Below are 17824 nucleotides of genomic sequence, written 5' to 3' on the forward strand. Positions count from 1 at the left end.
CGATTGATTTGAAGAAATTCAATTAAAAACTGTTGAATTAACGATTAAAACGAGCGAAAGTAATTAAAGATTATTCGATTAATGATTGAACATAGTCAATGTAATTAAAAGTTATTTAATTGACAATTGATATAAGCAAATTTAATCGAAAAGCGCAGTAAAACGATTGACCAATCGATGTGTGTATGTCAATCGAAATTAACCGTAGTTATTTACATTGCTCATGATAATCAACCGAGCTGAATATATACTTTTATATATATATATATATATATATATATATATATATATATATATCTTATATCAATTGTCAATTAAATCTTTAATTACATTGACTGTGTTCAATCGTTAATCGAACAATCTTCAATTATTTCCGTTCGTTTTAATCGTTAATTCAACAGTTTTTAATTGAATTCCTTCAAATCAATCGTTAATTGAATGATTTTTAATTAGATTTCTTGAAGTCAGTGGTTAATTAAAATATTTTTAATTGAACAGGCTTATATTAATCATCAATTAATTATATCAGAAATTATTTACTCAAATCAATTATTAAATTGAGGCAAATTTAATTGATATTTTTACAACTCTAACGGTAATACGAGGGATTATTCGCGATCGAATTGTCGAGATTCTTTCCTTCGTGTCATCTCCATTGTTACGATGACAGGATTAATATAATTACTGCGGATCGAAGTAAAAGAATAATTGTCGTAATTATTTGCAAAATGGTAGAGGACTGTTCAGTTCAATTTTGCGAATCCTACTTTCTTTTGGGCGGATAATAACTCAGTCGCTTCTTACTCCACTAACCAGTGGTGAGACACACAGAGAACGCATTATAATTATATCATAACTCGATACGACACGCCGCGTACCAATCATGGGATTTTGATTTAACGCACAAAAGAAAACCGTGCATGATGATTACACGTTCTAAGCGAATTTCCAGCGGAGCATGTCTCGTCAATAAATTCGTTAACACAATGTGCGCGAAATCGGTGGGAAAAAAATGCTTTCCAGGTGGGAGACGCTATTTTGTTTCAACGGCAGCGACGACAGCAATTACCTGTCTGTTTTATGGGAATTGATAAAATTTATATGAAATGCAGCCCGAAATCTGTAGCGAATAATAAAGCTACTGCAGACGCACGTGTGTACTTTTTAATAAATAAAGTTGCTGCGCTTCATGCCATTGTCGCTATTGAAGAAAGCGTCGCTGACGTGCATTCAACAGACTGTCACGTTATCTTACTGAATACACCATATAAAAACTAGTTCAAAATATAACGTTCTTTTACTTTAAAATAAATTCTTTCCGCATTTATTGTCGCACTCTGTCGCCAACACTTCGGTTTCTGCCATAACCGCACATCGACGTGCACGCCGAAAGTGATTTTTGATCGTGACAACTTGAAGCACCGCAACTTGGCTCGATAAAACAAAAGTGTGCAAACCGACTTTTACGACCGAGTACGACACGAGTCGAAATTTGCGACGCGCATGTCCTCGTGTGCCTCTTCTTTCTTTCTCTCGCTAGAATTCAGGGAGGGAAGAAGTTGCACGTAAAATATGGAAAAGAGGTGCAGTCCGACGCTTACCTCCATGAAAAGTTTATCCACCCCGAGTTCTCATCGATTCAGCGATAACATAGACCGGAAATACGGAACGATGTAACAATAGTAATAAGAGAACACTTAGCCGCGTGAGAGCACAAGCCGTATCATTGGCCGGCAATGATGTATCATTATCGTAATCGCTTTATCAAAAAGTGAACATCACACGCCGTTACTATTATGCCACGGCAGCCACCTGTGTCATCATCATACCTTGACATTTGCCGCGTTACTACATCTCAGCATAATAGATTTTGATTGCAAGTATCGCGCAGTGTGTGTGCTACGTGACCCGGAATAGTTACTCGCGAACGCGAATGCTAGCCTCGTGAAAGAGAAACTAAACACCGTGTAACGGAATGATTCACTCGACTCTGGTAACATACACACGCTCTCTTTCTCTCTCTTTTCGTTAGCCTTAATTACTAGAAAATTAATTCTCGATGCATTATACTGTTAATTACATTAAAAAAATTATTTTTTTCTATTAAAAACAAATTTTTTGTTCTTTAGCGAGAAAGAAGGCTTCTAAGTAAAGAATAAAGTTAATTCTAAGTAAAGTTATAAAGTCAATTTTCTCGCCTAATTGAAGTTGCTTAAGAAAAGAATTAGAAAATTAAAATTCAGTCTAATGAACTTTGATTATATTCCAAAAGCCAACTCTTTTCTCTTTCACCATAACTTTATGTATATACGCGTGTTATACATTAAGTGTCGCAGTTATGCAAAAATGATCCAACTCACTTGGAGTACGTTTCGAAAGAAAAAAAATAAAGATAAAAATTTTACATATAATTTAAAAAATGTAGATAGCACTGAGGTTCTTCGCAGTTGTTCAAGAAGTCAAGCATGATCAATTTTCTTCTCTTTAGAGATATTCATTGACAAGTTTAATCCTTAAAAAATATTAAATTAAATTAATATAAATTTAACTAAAATTAGATCTTTTTTGTTTTAAGACTGTCCATTAATAAAACAAAAACTCGAAAATCATTTTGTGAGATGGATCATTCTTGCATAACTGTGCAATGAATGCGCCAAAATCGCCAAGAGACGTCTAATCTTTTACGCACTTACGTAGTCTGAGACGTTTATCTTATCACGCATCGTATAAAAAAATAAAAACTTCAAGTTTTTACGATTAATACATGTACCTCTCTCGCTAATTCCGCGACTAAAAGAAGGAGCAAGCCGGAAGCGCGGTAACCGTCGTATCAAATAGACGCACGTCATTAGACACGAGAGTCGTTATCCGTCTAATCCCGCGAACGACTGTGCGACAGGGGAACGGGGTTAGAAAAATCGCAGCTGCGCCGCACAATGGCGCACTTTATCCGCGTAATTGACTCAATGACCATTTACCAACGTGGAAGCCCATCGCGCGGCCGTCGTCGTCGTCGACATCGTCGTTGGCGACGAGCGCCGTGCCAACGACGAGCACATCGCGGGACTTTCTTTATCCTCCAGCTGACCCACTCAGATTACTGCAACGCAGAAGGCCTGCCGCACACGCGCGCTAACGGAGAACCCGGACAACGAGAGAAAGAACGAGAGCAAACGAAGGAGCGGCGAGGTGGATGAAAAATCCGCGATACGAATGATTAAGTGCGCCGTTACCCCGCGCAAACGCATCCCGGGTCAAATTGGCGCGGTTCAAATTGGATATTTATCTGCGAGTCTTTCGTCAGACGAACGCACGCAAAGCTCGAGCGCGTCTAACACACGCGATTGAATTGTGTAATAAATAAATTCGGATATTTCAGATAAAAACGATTATATTTTTATGTCGTCAAAGTAAGTTTAATTCTAATATAATTTATTCCTACTTTAACTCTGATGATGTTCGAAATTTCCCTTTTCACTTTCTTTAGCGTCAAAATAAACTGAATTATAAATTTCAGAATGTCAAAATAGCTGTTAAATGGAATGAGGCTGAAAGTAGGATCAAAATTTCGATTCGGGAAATTTTTTAATGTCGCGCAGATGCGATTAAATCGTTCTCGTGAAAGGGAAATGCAAGAACGAGGAGCAACGCGCGTTATTATTATTGTCAACTAAATGAGTCACGCTTCTATTCCGCGAGGAAGAGACGACTCGCAGTGCAGGAGCTGCGACGATAACGGCTATCTGCTTACAGCCGTGTATGTCGTCGCGGCCGAGATTTATATACCGCGCATTGACTAACGAGCGATTAATGAAATTCGATGCCTCGATCAATCAGCGCGCCTCCGGGACTGCGCGGTCGACATTCGCGTCCGGGAAGTGCCAGGAGGAACGCAATCGAACGGATTCTGCGAACGCGTCGTTATCGAAGATTCGACGAGAAATAGAAACGTGATATTACGCGTTAATATCACGCTACGCTAATTAGAGCTACAGTCGGATACAAGACCCGAGCACAATCTACAGATGCAGTTATTAATTTCCCTTCCGTTTTTCTCTCCTCGATCAATCCTCTTTATTAAATTAACCATATGCGCGATTTTTCAGAGAGTAAGTTTTTTATAAAAAATTTCTTATCGGGAAATTTTATTGCTTTAATCACAAAATAAATGATCAAAAAATATTGATAAAACGATGTGTGCTTCACGCTGCGCAAACATCCAACAAACAAATATAATTTTATACCTAGCAGTATCCTTTTATATATAGCCTCAAGAGAATTCTTCTAAAATCAAAAGGAAGATATTCTAAAAAACGAAAAAACTCTATTCAAGGTACTATTTCCTGCAATCCCATCATCTAATTGAAAATCTCGAGAAAGTATTTCTTTTCTACTGAAGAGGAGTGATATTGTACTTAGAATATTATCCTTTTTAGAACAATCCGTTCTTAATTATTATTATTATTAAGGTCGTAATAATTATTAATATTAAGGCCGTATATAAGAGGATTCCGCTAAAGATGATGAAAGATTATAAATTTTTGGGTGAGAGAACATTCTTTTTTGTCAAAACGCCCGCCACCTACAATTGTTTGCGACGTAAAAAAAGAACGGTTCGTCTCATCGGTTCTTCCTTCGGCTCACCCGTTCCTTTATTTTCCCGAGATCCACGACGAGGAAGTAAATTCCTGCTCCCTCGTGGGGGCAAACTCCTCCTGTGTGTATAGAACTTTGGCAACTTTAAACCGGGGTTTATCGACTAATTTCGCTCAAGCCAAGGACAGTGCCGGGCTCCCGGGAGACGGACTTTGCGCGATGCTCCGTCCGATTGGACGCTCGACTAGTTTCGAACTCGATAAACTCGAGGCGAGAGAATCGCGACCAAGTTTCGATTCGGCCGCGACGCGCCAATCGGGCGCGGAGAGAATACGAAGATTTCGTTAAAATCAACACGAAACCCCACTCAACTTTAATCCGATTAAAGTAGTCTCGCGTTTCACTCCTGGCATTATGAAGCGTCGCTCGTACGCGCGGTCATCGCGCCGATGCGGCCGTTTTAAATGTCGGGAACTCGCGGAAGTAGCGCGGCATTTAACTCGCTCGCTCGCTCGCGTCTCGCAATTTCGCTCGCGTTCCGCTCGGATATTAACGAGCTACGCGAAAATCGAATCTACCTAACACGGGGAAACTACCGGGTCACAGCTGCGGAATTAAACAGCCGATGAATGAGTAAAAGTATCATTTCGCGAGCGCGGTAATTAACCTCTCTCCCCTCTGTCTCTCTCTTTTTTTCTCTCTCATTGACTCTCGCGTCACGCGAAATCTCGTGCACCTGTGTGTCTCTCGGTTACAAAATCCACGTGTACACGTTATCCTCTTTCTCGTCGCCTCCTTCCTCGTCGTGTCGCGACAAAACAGAGGCACGACGCGGCGATCCGTCACGTTTCTCACTACTTCTTGCCGCCCCTGCCTCGCTACTTACACACGACGGCTCTAATCGAGCCTGCTCCGGCTATTATTACTCGTACGCACACGATGTGTGTAACGTTCACGCACACGCGATTGCACGAGGTCGGTTCTCTCGCGACGCAAACACAGCTTCCTCGTGCTCCTGTTGCGAAAGTTGAAACAAGCGCGCGCAAGCCGATGCAGCCTCAACCCGCTCAATGCGTCCCGTCGTCTTCTGAGTTATCGTCAATTCAAATGTAACAAAGTATAAGCTTCTCCCGATAGGTGTTAAAATTTTTAAATGCAATTGTACCATCGTCAAGATTGCCTAATTTGATCTGTCAACTCTAATCCGTACACTGTCCTCTAAAACACGTTCTCGAGCGAAGTGACAGGAAAAGGCGACAGCAAAACTGCGACTGCTCTCACATGAGCTTGCAGAAGGATTACGGCGTTTGCTCATTGTCTCGGAAGGTAAACTCCACGTACTCTGTCAGCATGACACGTGGAGGAGGCCTAGGCAGCCGCGATAAATCACGTATGCCGCAGAGCGTGTCGTAGAGACACCCCGATCGATCCCGTGCCAGGGCTTTGATCAAAATCACGGAAAAATCATGACGTTTAGTCGGGCGTGTGAAAGAATGTTCACGCGACAATTGGTCCGGGCGATCGATGCGCTTCCGCATTCGCGAGCAATTTCGCCGGTAGTGAGGGAGGACGAGGAAATGTTCGACATCTCTGGCAAGGCCAGAGAGGCGACGCGATGCAGCATACACGCACGGGTGTCGCGGCGGGGGCAAACGCCATCTCCCTGTCGCATTTCCCCCATCGATTTGTTTTGACACGTGGTGACAATTTCAGACAAATCCATTAATCTATTGCGGCCTTTTGTGCCCCAGATAGGTCCCCATTACATTATCAGTATAAAGTACAGGGCTGCGCGGGCTGCGTGGCCAAGTACAGCCGCGCCACGGCCCAGCCGTTGGCGTCCAATTAGCCTCGCTTGATAAGCTTAACAATACCGGTATTATTGTAGAACAACCGGCCGTTTGTACGTGCCTCATAGCGCCGTTACATTTCGACGTTTCCACCGGCGTGGCCCATTCTGTCGTACACATCGCCGCGCATTGTCGCCCCATTTCGTACGTACTCCCTCGCTCGCATGTCGCTTTTTACATGACCGAGCCGCGGTTAAGCTCACGAACCGATGCGCGACCACGTAGCTCTCGCCATTTCGCCGAGTCCCAGGCAGTTTCGCCGCGACGTAACGCGAGCCAACGCGTGTATCCTTTGGCACCGTCTGACGACGACGACCAAGTGATTCCGGGTGCAATCCCCTGCCAGGATTGTATCACTCTTCTCTAATCGAAGCACTAGGGAGCGATACACGGATCTTACGTTACGAGTATCTTGTCAGAGGAGGAGGAAAAGGGATCAGAGTACGAGACGCGACGTTGAAAATTATTTACTCAGGATTAAGAAGCACAGCCGTTCTCCGGCGATCTCGTTATCCGTCTCGGGACGAATAGACCGACGGACAGAGGGGTCAAGAGTCGGCAGGAAGAGGAGGCGCACCTTCTCCTCGGTGATAATCTCCGCGAGCATCTCCGTCGACTCGCGCGACTTTCTTCCGCGTGTCTCGGCAACACAGGCCGCGCTCGTTGTCGCGTGTACGCTCTTTAGATTCGTAATGTGAGTGATAAAGGAAACGTGTCCGTGGCCTCATCCTCGTGTCCGCCCACGTATTCGCAACATCCTCCCGCGATATGAAAGCTATCAGTCATCCTGCAGAACGGCGTTATCGTTGCGCCGTGCCGCGAAACGCTCGCCTCCTCGTCTCTTCCTCTTTTTCTTCTTTTCTTTTTTTTTCACGCTCGCCCTCCGGCGTCCTCGCCCTGTCCCTCTCCTACTCTCCGCTTTCCATCCTCCCCCTCCTACTCCACCGTCTGTCCTTCTCTTGTGCGCCGTCGTATTACGTGTTACGCAGATACGAGCCATTATTACTCTCAGGGTCGGGTCGGCCGTCCAACTGACGTATGCAAATCGCGCGTAATGCAATACGCATCCGAGCGCGAATCTGAAATAGACGCGCATAATCAATCGGCGATCGACCGGTCGCCGTCGCGTCCCTCGCGTCTACGTCCTGGAACCCGATCTTTCGGAGATATAGCGCGGTTCTCACGCGATTCTTCGGGAGTTGTGCGTTTTCACAATGCCATGAAAGCCGCTGAAGATAAAAAAATCGGTCGAAATGCGAAGAAATGATCTCTTAGAAATAATATAGACTTCGCAAGAGAAAAACTGTCGTCTCCAGTGGGAGAATTCGCGAAGGTATGTCGCGCGAGATTCTTTACGAAGTTAAAGACAATAATAACTCCAAAAAGTACACACTGAGAAGAAATAATTGAAAATTTATTTGTGGGACATCGAGTTTATTTCCATTGTGAATAAGCTTCGTATTTCACGCAAAATAAGTTGTATTTTCCTTCTCAGTGCACATGTCAATTGCAACGCGTCTCACCAGTTCGCGACTGTGCGCTTTCGCATCGCAGGTGTCATCTAAGCGTAATCGTACGTAGTTGCAACTTTGAGAGCGTTCTGCAAGAAATTGCGTGTTCAAGGATCGAATCTCCTGCCAGATCACGCGGATCGTATTCTTACGCGCTCTTCCGACGAACGCGTCCACCGCGACATCAGAAAGCCTTCATTTTCGCTTATCGGCCTCAAATTTTCCCTCAAAACCCGGAGAAGTTTCAGGACCAACGCGGGGTGACAGAGTCATTGACTCGCGCCGATTTCTCGTCCGCTATACAAATCGCCCACTATACGTTTGCCAAAAGTGCGAAGACGCTTCTCGATCTGCGAGTCGCAATCGCGACGATCCGACCCTGATCGAGCGCTCGCTGCGCACCGAGCAAGAGTGCGCGGGTGTGTGCGTGAGCGCGCGTCCGCGGACCAATGCGTGCACTCTCGTTATCGTCTTACACACGCACGTGCGTGTAGTACGAGGCGTAGTACTACGCCACCGCCCTTACCCCGCCACCCTGTCCCGCAAAACCCTTTCCCCGCTGCAACCGGCGGATCAGCCAGTTTGTCCCCCCTTCGCCCCGTCGTCACCCGCTTGGCCACTGTGCTGCACACGTGGTCCCCACCCGTGCGGCTTGTTTTATCACCGTCACGTGGTCCGCCGGCCTGACGTCACGCGGTCACTAACCATATTATGTTCGCGGCACTGACCTTAGCCCGACTACTTTGGAAACCTTTCCATCCAGCCTTCCTGCGCGCGGCGAGCGTTCTCGCTTTTCGCCGGTTTTTGCGACACGGCGAACGGCACGATACCGTTACACGAGCGCTGCCGATTAAATGGCGGAAGTATAATCGGTAATCGCCGTCGCGATTACCATTACGGAACGTCTCGAATAAAGCGTACGGTCGATAAAAGCGGCGCGGACGAAAATTAAGAAGGTGGAGTCAATCACGAGTTAGGCAAGCTTCAAGGTGAATACTTCGCGGACTGCTTCGGGGATTTCGTATATAACATTCAGCCAGATTTATTTTTAATATCACCCAAAATCGATTGAACATTCGGAAGAACGTTCGTTTGAAAGAACTGATATTTAAACATTAAACGAAAGAAAACATTTGTCTCTGCGGCATTTAATTTTTCTGGATACTTCCATTCTGACTTTGTAATTAACATCTGTGCTTCCTTATTTGGGTTCCCCAATGTAGCGGGCGAGATCACGACTTTAATCGACGTTACGTTCGAGATGGCGACAGCCGAAACAATGAAGTAATTAATTCATTAAGTCGGGTTCACGGAGGTGCGCGACATACTAACTCGACAGGTCGCGGACTAAACACGTTCGTGAACAATTAACTAGCTAAACCGACGCACACTACAGGCTGCTAAACTTAACCAATCTGCAGGACCGAGCGTATATCGATTGAGCGAATTAATTAATTATTCCGAAAACTTTCGCGGAAAGGGCTTCGCCTTAATGCGCGAACGGCAAGAACGACGAACCGGCTTTCTCTCTCGCGCGCCTTGAGCGCCGCGCGTCAACGTCTCAAAGGCGTCCTTGTGCGAGCGGATTAAAGTGTCATTAGGCTCATTAAATTGTATTCAATGTCGGATTCGGGGAAGACGATGTAATCCCCACTTCTAATGACCGCTGAGTGACATTCGTTCAGTCATCGAGCGATAGTAATTAAGTGGTCTCTAATTACTCTCCCTGTTCTCTTTTGTTTCGCGTGCTCGGACAAGCAAATAACGTTATCATAATCATGATTATGTGAATGATAATTGGTTTCGTCACAACGCGTCGAATCGACTGCGACCGAAATTTGCAAGGAGCGTAACGCTACATGTAATATTCATCCAACTGCACTGTGTAATATAAAAAATAATTCGCTCGCGACGGAAGAGGGAATATGCAGCACCCTGTGATAGCACAAGGGAATAGTAATCGCGAAAAGGGAGCAGGGGAGCGACGACAAAAATTAGAGGGTAGCTAAGAGGATCGTAAAACGGAGGGTTTTACCGTCATAAATCTTTCGATGGGTATCAACGGCTATCGATAACCACACGTTAAATGAATTTATGCAGTTCGTACGTGAACAGTAGCCGCTACTATCATCGCCTACGTCATAATAGTCGATACGCGTTTATCATTATAAGCGAATAAATATGGAGAGAAGTGTATAATGCATTATGTATTTCAGAGTTCAATAATATGCCGGACACATGAGAAAAACAATCAGATAATATAAAATCGGTAGCATATAAAATGATTATCATCATATATGTATATATATATACATAAACATATATATATATATATATATATATCATATAATATTATATATATTATAATATATTACATATTATATATTATTATCATGTATAGAAAATTTTCTACAACTACATATTGTACGACACTTTAATGATGCATATATTTAGTGAAGCATATATCTTTTAGAAATACTTATATAAAATATCTATACTTGAAGAAAATATTAGTTTCACCTTAATAGACTCACAAATATCGTCAAACTCAAAAAACTAACAAGTAAACCTACCAAAAAGTTACACTCCGATTTCTTTCTAATTTGGTACAAATGTAGAAATACAAAAAATATTTAGGTAATATTTTTTCATTTTGGCCTACTTTGAGTTTTACGGGCAGTTTATAGCTTTTTAATGTTTTCACTCCTATCATCAAGTGCAACAAAAATGCATAAGAAATAAAATTGAATACAAAATATAGGCGTTTTTGGTTTGCTGATTATTTATACAAATAATTCCTCGGTTTGGCCGAGATTTAAACTATGTTTGACTAATTTAGCACATATTTTAAATATTTCAGTTGGAATCTTGGCGAAAGAAATTTAGAATGGTTCGTGTCTCAGCTATACCGATTTTGTTAAAATTATTTAACTATATCTTGTATTCAATGTTACTTCTTATGCATTTTTGTTGTACTTGATAATAGAAGTGAGAACATTAAAAAGCTATTAAATTGTCTGTAAAACTTAAAGCCAAAATGAAAAAATATGTCAAATTAGAAAGAAATCGGAGTGTACCTTTTGGCTAGGTTCATTTGTAAGAAGAAAATACCTGAACATTGATTTGTGAGATATATAAAGTCTACTTCTGTGAAATAAAATTTATTTTTGTGAAACAAAGTTGATTTTTGTGAATAAATTTCATATTCTACAAATGAATTTTCAAATATTTTTTTCTCACTGTATAGTAGAAAAAAAAGAGAAAATCTTGAAATAAAACATTAAATCTTCAAACAAAACAGGCCATTGTCTTATTTTGATGCTTCGTATTTCTAATTATTTCTATATATATATTGACTATCTCAATATTCAAATATCTAAAATCATATATTAAGATATAGATATTTCAGTCTGTCTGTAATTAAAGTCATATAATAAAATGCGCCATTAAAATGCCGTAATCTTAATGCGGATATTAAATTATCCGCACGTTTGGTTTCAAAGAGCAGCGTATAAGAGCTCTTATTTTACTCGTTAGTCAATGCGATTTATTATCATGCATCTACTACAGTATGAAACTTTGTGAACGTTGAAATTCAACACTCACCATTGTAAACTGCGAAATTCAACCAAGCCCACTGACGAAATCTACACTGCCTAGGATTGCATTATCCTGCATCCGTCCAGCATTCTCAGTATCTCATAGTTGTTTCTTCTTAATGCACTTTATTTTATTCGCGATTATTTTAACGACTCTTACGAATTCAACGATTTACGTTTTTCATTAACTTCGACATTAAGACTCGCGAATCGATTGTAAATAATCGAAGATTGAAGAACGCATTGAAGAACACCGAAATGTCAACACATGCGCGAGCGAAATAATCATTTCATCCACCATTATAAAATTTTTATGTCTCCACGAGCGAAATCTTATCGCGACGCGAATATAAACACAAAAAAACGAAACAACACACACCGCGTCGATAGTCGAGCCAACTGACGTTTACGCGAGTAAACAATGATCGCGCGACTACTATGACATTTTTATTTTCGCGTAAATAAGCAAATTAAAACCGCAACGACCGTAAAATTTATTACTACGACCGATATTATCACGACTTTCGCATGTATGGCGCAACTCTAGCACCTAATTACTTCGCCAAATAATCTGCGAAGTTCCTGAGTCAAATTTCATTCGACCACAGCAAGTGACCGCAAGTAAATTATTGCGGCTGTCATAAAATTTCTGCTTCAACGGGCGAATACGAATAGTAACATCGATGTAATGTCTAAATTAATCGGGATAAAACGTCACGGTGATCGTGAAATATGCCAAAAAGGGAAAATAATCACGGCTATCGTAAAAATATCTCAACACCGAAATCTGATATAATGTAAATCCTGACAAGGATATAAATCTAAAAAAGGGAAACAATATATCGCGATGATCGTCAAGTTCATCGCTGTTTACGCGGAAAAGATATTTGTGACTATCGCAAAATTTAAATGTTTCACAACTGTTTGTTGCAAATGTAAGCCTGAATAACCGAAACGAGATTTTCTGACAATCTTCAAATTCGCCAACGCGTCTGTGTGAACAATATTCACGAGGCTACCGTAAAATCAATATCTTTGTAAATAAGAAAAATTAAATTGCGCGAAATCTACTAACACGACCAAAAATATCGCGAATTCTGCAAATGTGGCGTAATTCTAGCACCTAATTACTTTGCCAATTATTTTTGTGAAGTTCATGAGTAGAGTCTTATTCGACCGCAGTTGGATAATCATAATAAAAAATTAAGCTGTCGAACAAAGCAGTGATATGAGTCAACAATGTATTTTAAAGATGAAAAGTATATTTATTGGTAAAAAAAAAATATGAAGCATATTTGCATCTCTATATTTGCATCTTGAAATTAATTGAGCGAATTACGACTTATTTGGTATCAAAAATTTTCGCGAAATCTAACATGACAAATTTTCTGTGAATCTTCTCGTAATAAAAAAATATAGGGAATTTCTCTACTTATACATCAAAATTAATTAAATTGTATCGATTTATTTGATATCGGATTTTCGTGAAATCTTTTCAAAACAAAGAAAACTCATCTCATATCACTATTGTTCAACGGTTCGTATCAACAAACATGCAAAAGCTAACATGCAAAATCTACGAACTACACTGAGAGAAAAATAAAAAAATATTTATTTGATGAATACTAAAAAAATAACATATTTACATAAATCTAAATTCTTTTATTTAAATTGAATAAATAAACTGCTTGCATGAAAAAAAGCTAAAGTTTTAAAATAACACATGTTTCCTTATTTGAAAACATTTATATACTAGTATAAGTAAATATGTTATTAGCCTGCAGAATAAATATTTTTTATTCCTTACATATTTTTTGTCTCGATGTAAGGAAATCACATTGACTATCTTTCGAAAAGTCGGATTCACACTACCTAAAACCTTTGTGTCCATCACTTTAAATATTTATTTTCATTTGTTAATTACCAAAACGACTTGCAGACAGAGTTAGCTAATAACCAGTATATCTGCAACAAAAATACCATATTGCTGATTAGATTTACGAATTTTGCTTGACAAACCAGTGTAAGTATGAAGGGGACGGCTATTTGCGATCGTAAATCGAATTACTGTGACAACTTTATTTCAGCACACGACCGCGAAGGGTGAGACGGAGGAGAATGAACTTATGAAGTGAACTTACCTCCGAGTCGACCCTGCTCTGCCCGAACCGGATCCTCCGGTACAGCATCAACGTTCCCCGGAACCGCATTTACCGCGCACGGCCGCAAGTGCTGCCAGATTCTGAAACAGAAAAGTCATTTTCCCCGTTTATTCAAGTCGGTTATTCGGGTCAGATAAATTGAGAATACACTTCAATTGTGTGTATCCCATGAAAATGTAGTAAAAATATCATGAAATATTCACCCTGTAAATATCTCGCAATACTCTCAATGCTCACGACGATCTCGGCGAGGTGACGATCAAGTGTCGCGATTCGCCTCACAATCGCTGCGATCGAACATGAATAGTAGGAAATAGAGCGCGGCATATTTCGATCTGTTCGTCTCCACGGCAAAGAGAGATATGAGCGTTTGTTATTGTCGCGCGACTTGCCGCGCGAGCGTCAAGGACGACCGACCTTCTCCGCGAGCCAAGACACTCTCGAGTCGTCGCGTCGTAAGATAATTTTCATTAATTCACGTACATTATATCGCGGTATCAATATATTATGTACCATTATTTTAGTCGAGTAAAATTATAATAGATTCATGCTCAACACTGATAGAAATCAATATTCAATACATGTTCCTGATAGAGTTCGCGGCCTCGCATTTCTGCACATCGTGCAGCTTTCGTTCGTTGATTAATGTTTGTTGATTAATAATCGTTGATTAATAATTCCCCCGAATTGCGTTAAACAGTGCAAGAGTAAATCTCATGCATCTCTCTCGAAGGGAGAGGTAGAAAGAGGGAGAGAAAGAGTCAGAGAGAGAGAGAGAGAGATATGATGCAATTCCGCACGGTGCAATCGTTGGCTATTTTACTTCGCGCGCCGTGAGATTTATTTGAAGTCAATTTATGCGGCCTGGCCGCGCATGTACAATAAACCACGCCGCGCCGTGTATCAATTTCATGCAATATTTTGCCACAGGACGATCTAAGGTCCATGACACCGTTGACGCGGCTATACTCCACTTCTCCCTCGTCTTATTCGCGATCGCAATATACTGACAAACCCGTTCCGTAATAAAATAATAAAAGACTTTCCTCGCAGGAAGCAAAAGGACGAAGAGCATGCGGTACGTGTGCGCGCACACAACTGTGCACGCTACACGGATTTCTATACAGGGTGTGCCTCAGAAATTCGTATAACATATTTGAAATAATACTAATTATCATTCTTTTCGAATATTTTCCCTTAATATAAAATCTGCATCTGTCTTGCAGCGAACGTCAGTGCAAAAATTGCTACGATCTTAATTCTTTCGAAATTCTTATTTTCGTAAGAGAGTATTCTTTAACTTCAAACGATAAATCTAATGTTGCCCATTGCAAGATTCTGTCGCGCAGGAGACTAATAATTGTGAGAGACACCGTTGACTTCTTTACAATAAATTTTAACGCTCAATTTTAATACAGATGTACTATCATGACCGTTTCGCGACATAAAAGTTGTGATGACGCATAAGGATACGAGATAAATGCGAAGGTGTTCAAAAAGACATCCGGAGAATGATCTGTTATGTCTTTCATGCATCTTTCACTCGATTTTTCGCACGTAGATCCTCTCCACGGCTCACCCTGTACGTAAAACGTGCGCTGCGTGGCTGAGTGAAAAAAGAACGAGCGTAGCTGGACGCGAGAGGCAGGAGAGAAAAAAGAATATCTCTACGGTGAGTCAGGAGCAGTGGGCAAAAAAGGAAAAAAAAAAAGAAAAAGTAAGAAGGCAGAAGTAACGGCCGAGGGGTCGCCAGCCAGCACACGTGGTTGAACACGTGTCCACGTGGAAAGAGCGCGCGCGCGCGCGCGCTACGCTCCTCCTCGCTCCTACCTTCCGTCGATTCGCGCGTTCGATTAGTCCCGGTGCATCTTCGTCATCGTGACTCTGAACGCATGATTGCACCTTCTGAGATACCGCGAAGATCTCCACCGCGCGTCAAAGGTCCCCGCATCACGCGCGTGCACTTATAATTGAATGCACCCGCTGACGCCGCGGACACCAAGCGTAACTCATTAGACACGCTCGATTACGACTACAATTAACTGTCGCGAGCAATAGAAAGATAGTGTGTATGTGTGTGTACGCGTATGTAAATTTTATTAACGTAATTTGCAGAGACAGACGAACATAAGTCAAGAACAAAAATATCACGTGAAAACAAATATACTTTTTTATAAAGAAACCCGAAAACTATGGCATTACAAAAGCCAGAGACAAAATCAGAATAAAGCCTCGGTTATTCATGTCCCCGAGGTCGAGGCTCGAGACTACGTGCTCAACAGCGATCTCGAAATTAATTTTGTGAATAAAATTTAAGGATCCGCGACATAAGCCCGCCGGTTAACGACTGCATGTCCCGGGGCCAATAACTATATCTCAGATTGACAGCGCGCGTAATTATTGCCGCGGGTTGGCTTAATGCGGCTCATTAAGCGCGCAAATCCATTAGAACTCGCGGCTCGTGGATCACTCAGGAAATACGAACGGTCATCAATAATAAAAACGACACGAAGGCGGAGGAGGTGGGAGGAGAGGAGGGGCGAAAGCTCGTGCAACGCGCGTAAGGTGCAGCGGACACGCGAGTGCGGCCGTTCGCATTATAAATACCAGTAGCGCGACGGATTTACATTAGCAAACACAGATATCACGATTACATCTCCATCATGCGACCCGCTGCGATGCGCGGCTTACCGTAATACGTTTGCTGTAATGAACGGAGTAATCGTTCGCGCGCGAACAGAGAGACCCGGGACTTCGAGAGTAACAAACGTTTGTTGGTAGATGTTCTTGGTAATCGAGATATCGCCGAAATTTTAGCTTTACTCTCGACTTGATCTGTTTAACATCTGTATATCCTAAAAGATTAGTGCATTTTTAATACACATGGAAACTTTAAGATCCTAATCAGCGCCTGTGTGTAAGGGCTGATTTTTCAATAATATTTTAAAGTCGGGTCTTAATTCAAAACTCTGTTCTAGCAGTGTATTTCATGTGTTTAAACATGGTTTAAACTTAAATCTAAGTGCTATTGAAAAATCGACAGAAAACGCACAAAATGTCATTTGTAGATTCTAAAGAGAATCTTTTAGCAGATCTAATAGATTAATTGCAGTCAAAAGAGATTTATGTATAGGCTTCAGAGTATCAAAGTAAGCACTAAATGAAATATTGAGATCAAAAGAGTAGAATCAAAATTTCAACTCGGGTGATGAATCTTCTGACACCTGTAGCAAAATTCACGTTCAAAAAAAAGTTCGATAAATTATACATGAAATGTCCAAAGGAATAAACCTGAATAAAATTCTACATGGAATTACAGAGTCGAGGATATTCGAGGTAATTCCGAGATAACCGTTTTCTCTCCATTTTTGTCTCTTAAAGGCACATGAGGGCCTCTCTTAAGGATCCCTTTCGTTTTGCGAACATGCGGTTGTCGCGCGGTAATGTTGACTAAACAGAATAAAAGTGTTCACAATCACGGTGTTTCGTCGAGCTTCGTTAGTGTGACCAAATATCCGCGTGAAGCGTTCGCGCGTCTAGCCTATCATTAAGAGCTTCACTAGCGACCCTTTCGCTAGTCCGCGGCCAATCCAATCAGAGACCGACTGACCGCACTTACACCTGGACAAGCGAGTCAGAAACAATCACCTGTTCTCTCTCTCTCGCTCTCTCGCATCCCGTAACCCGAACGTCTCGAGTTTCCGATTGCGAAACCGACACGTTCGAATGTTCACCCCTCCCCCTTTCCCAGAGGCGCAACCGCAGTAGTCAAGGAGACATACGAGCGGAGATGGCACCGGCGGAGCCGTGGACCGTGTTAGATCGGAACCATCGGCAACTGGTCCCGAGGTAACCCAGAGGATCTATCTACTCGCCGGATCAAGTAGCAGAGGCCAATCAACGGATTTCTACCGATCTGTCGCGCACGACTGACGATCCAGCGCACGATTATAACACACGTTGCAAGGATCCTCGCGCATTTGCACGGCCATACCTCACCTCGCACGCTCTCCTTCCTCTGCGCCCTCTCTCTCTCTCTCTCTCTCTCTCCCTCTCTCTCTCTCTCTCCCTCCCTCTCTCTCTCTCTCTCTCTCTCTCTCTCTTCC

General features: G+C 41.9%; 1 long non-coding RNA gene across 1 annotated transcript in view; it reads right to left on the reverse strand.

Moving 5' to 3' along the window:
• LOC116845258 overlaps window positions 1–17824 on the reverse strand; it is a 366503-nt gene that overhangs the window by 329768 nt on the left and 18911 nt on the right. Inside the window, exons 6-7 of the long non-coding RNA XR_004378220.1 lie at window positions 13698–13798; window positions 13481–13521 (exon numbers count right to left, since the gene is read on the reverse strand). This is a non-coding gene — a long non-coding RNA (uncharacterized LOC116845258). The remainder of the gene's footprint in view (window positions 1–13480; window positions 13522–13697; window positions 13799–17824) is intronic.

The sequence above is a fragment of the Odontomachus brunneus genome, unplaced genomic scaffold, assembly GCF_010583005.1.
Source record: "Odontomachus brunneus isolate Ranch 3 - 2012 unplaced genomic scaffold, Obru_v1 Obru_scaffold_050, whole genome shotgun sequence".
Taxonomy (NCBI): Eukaryota; Metazoa; Arthropoda; class Insecta; order Hymenoptera; family Formicidae; genus Odontomachus; species Odontomachus brunneus.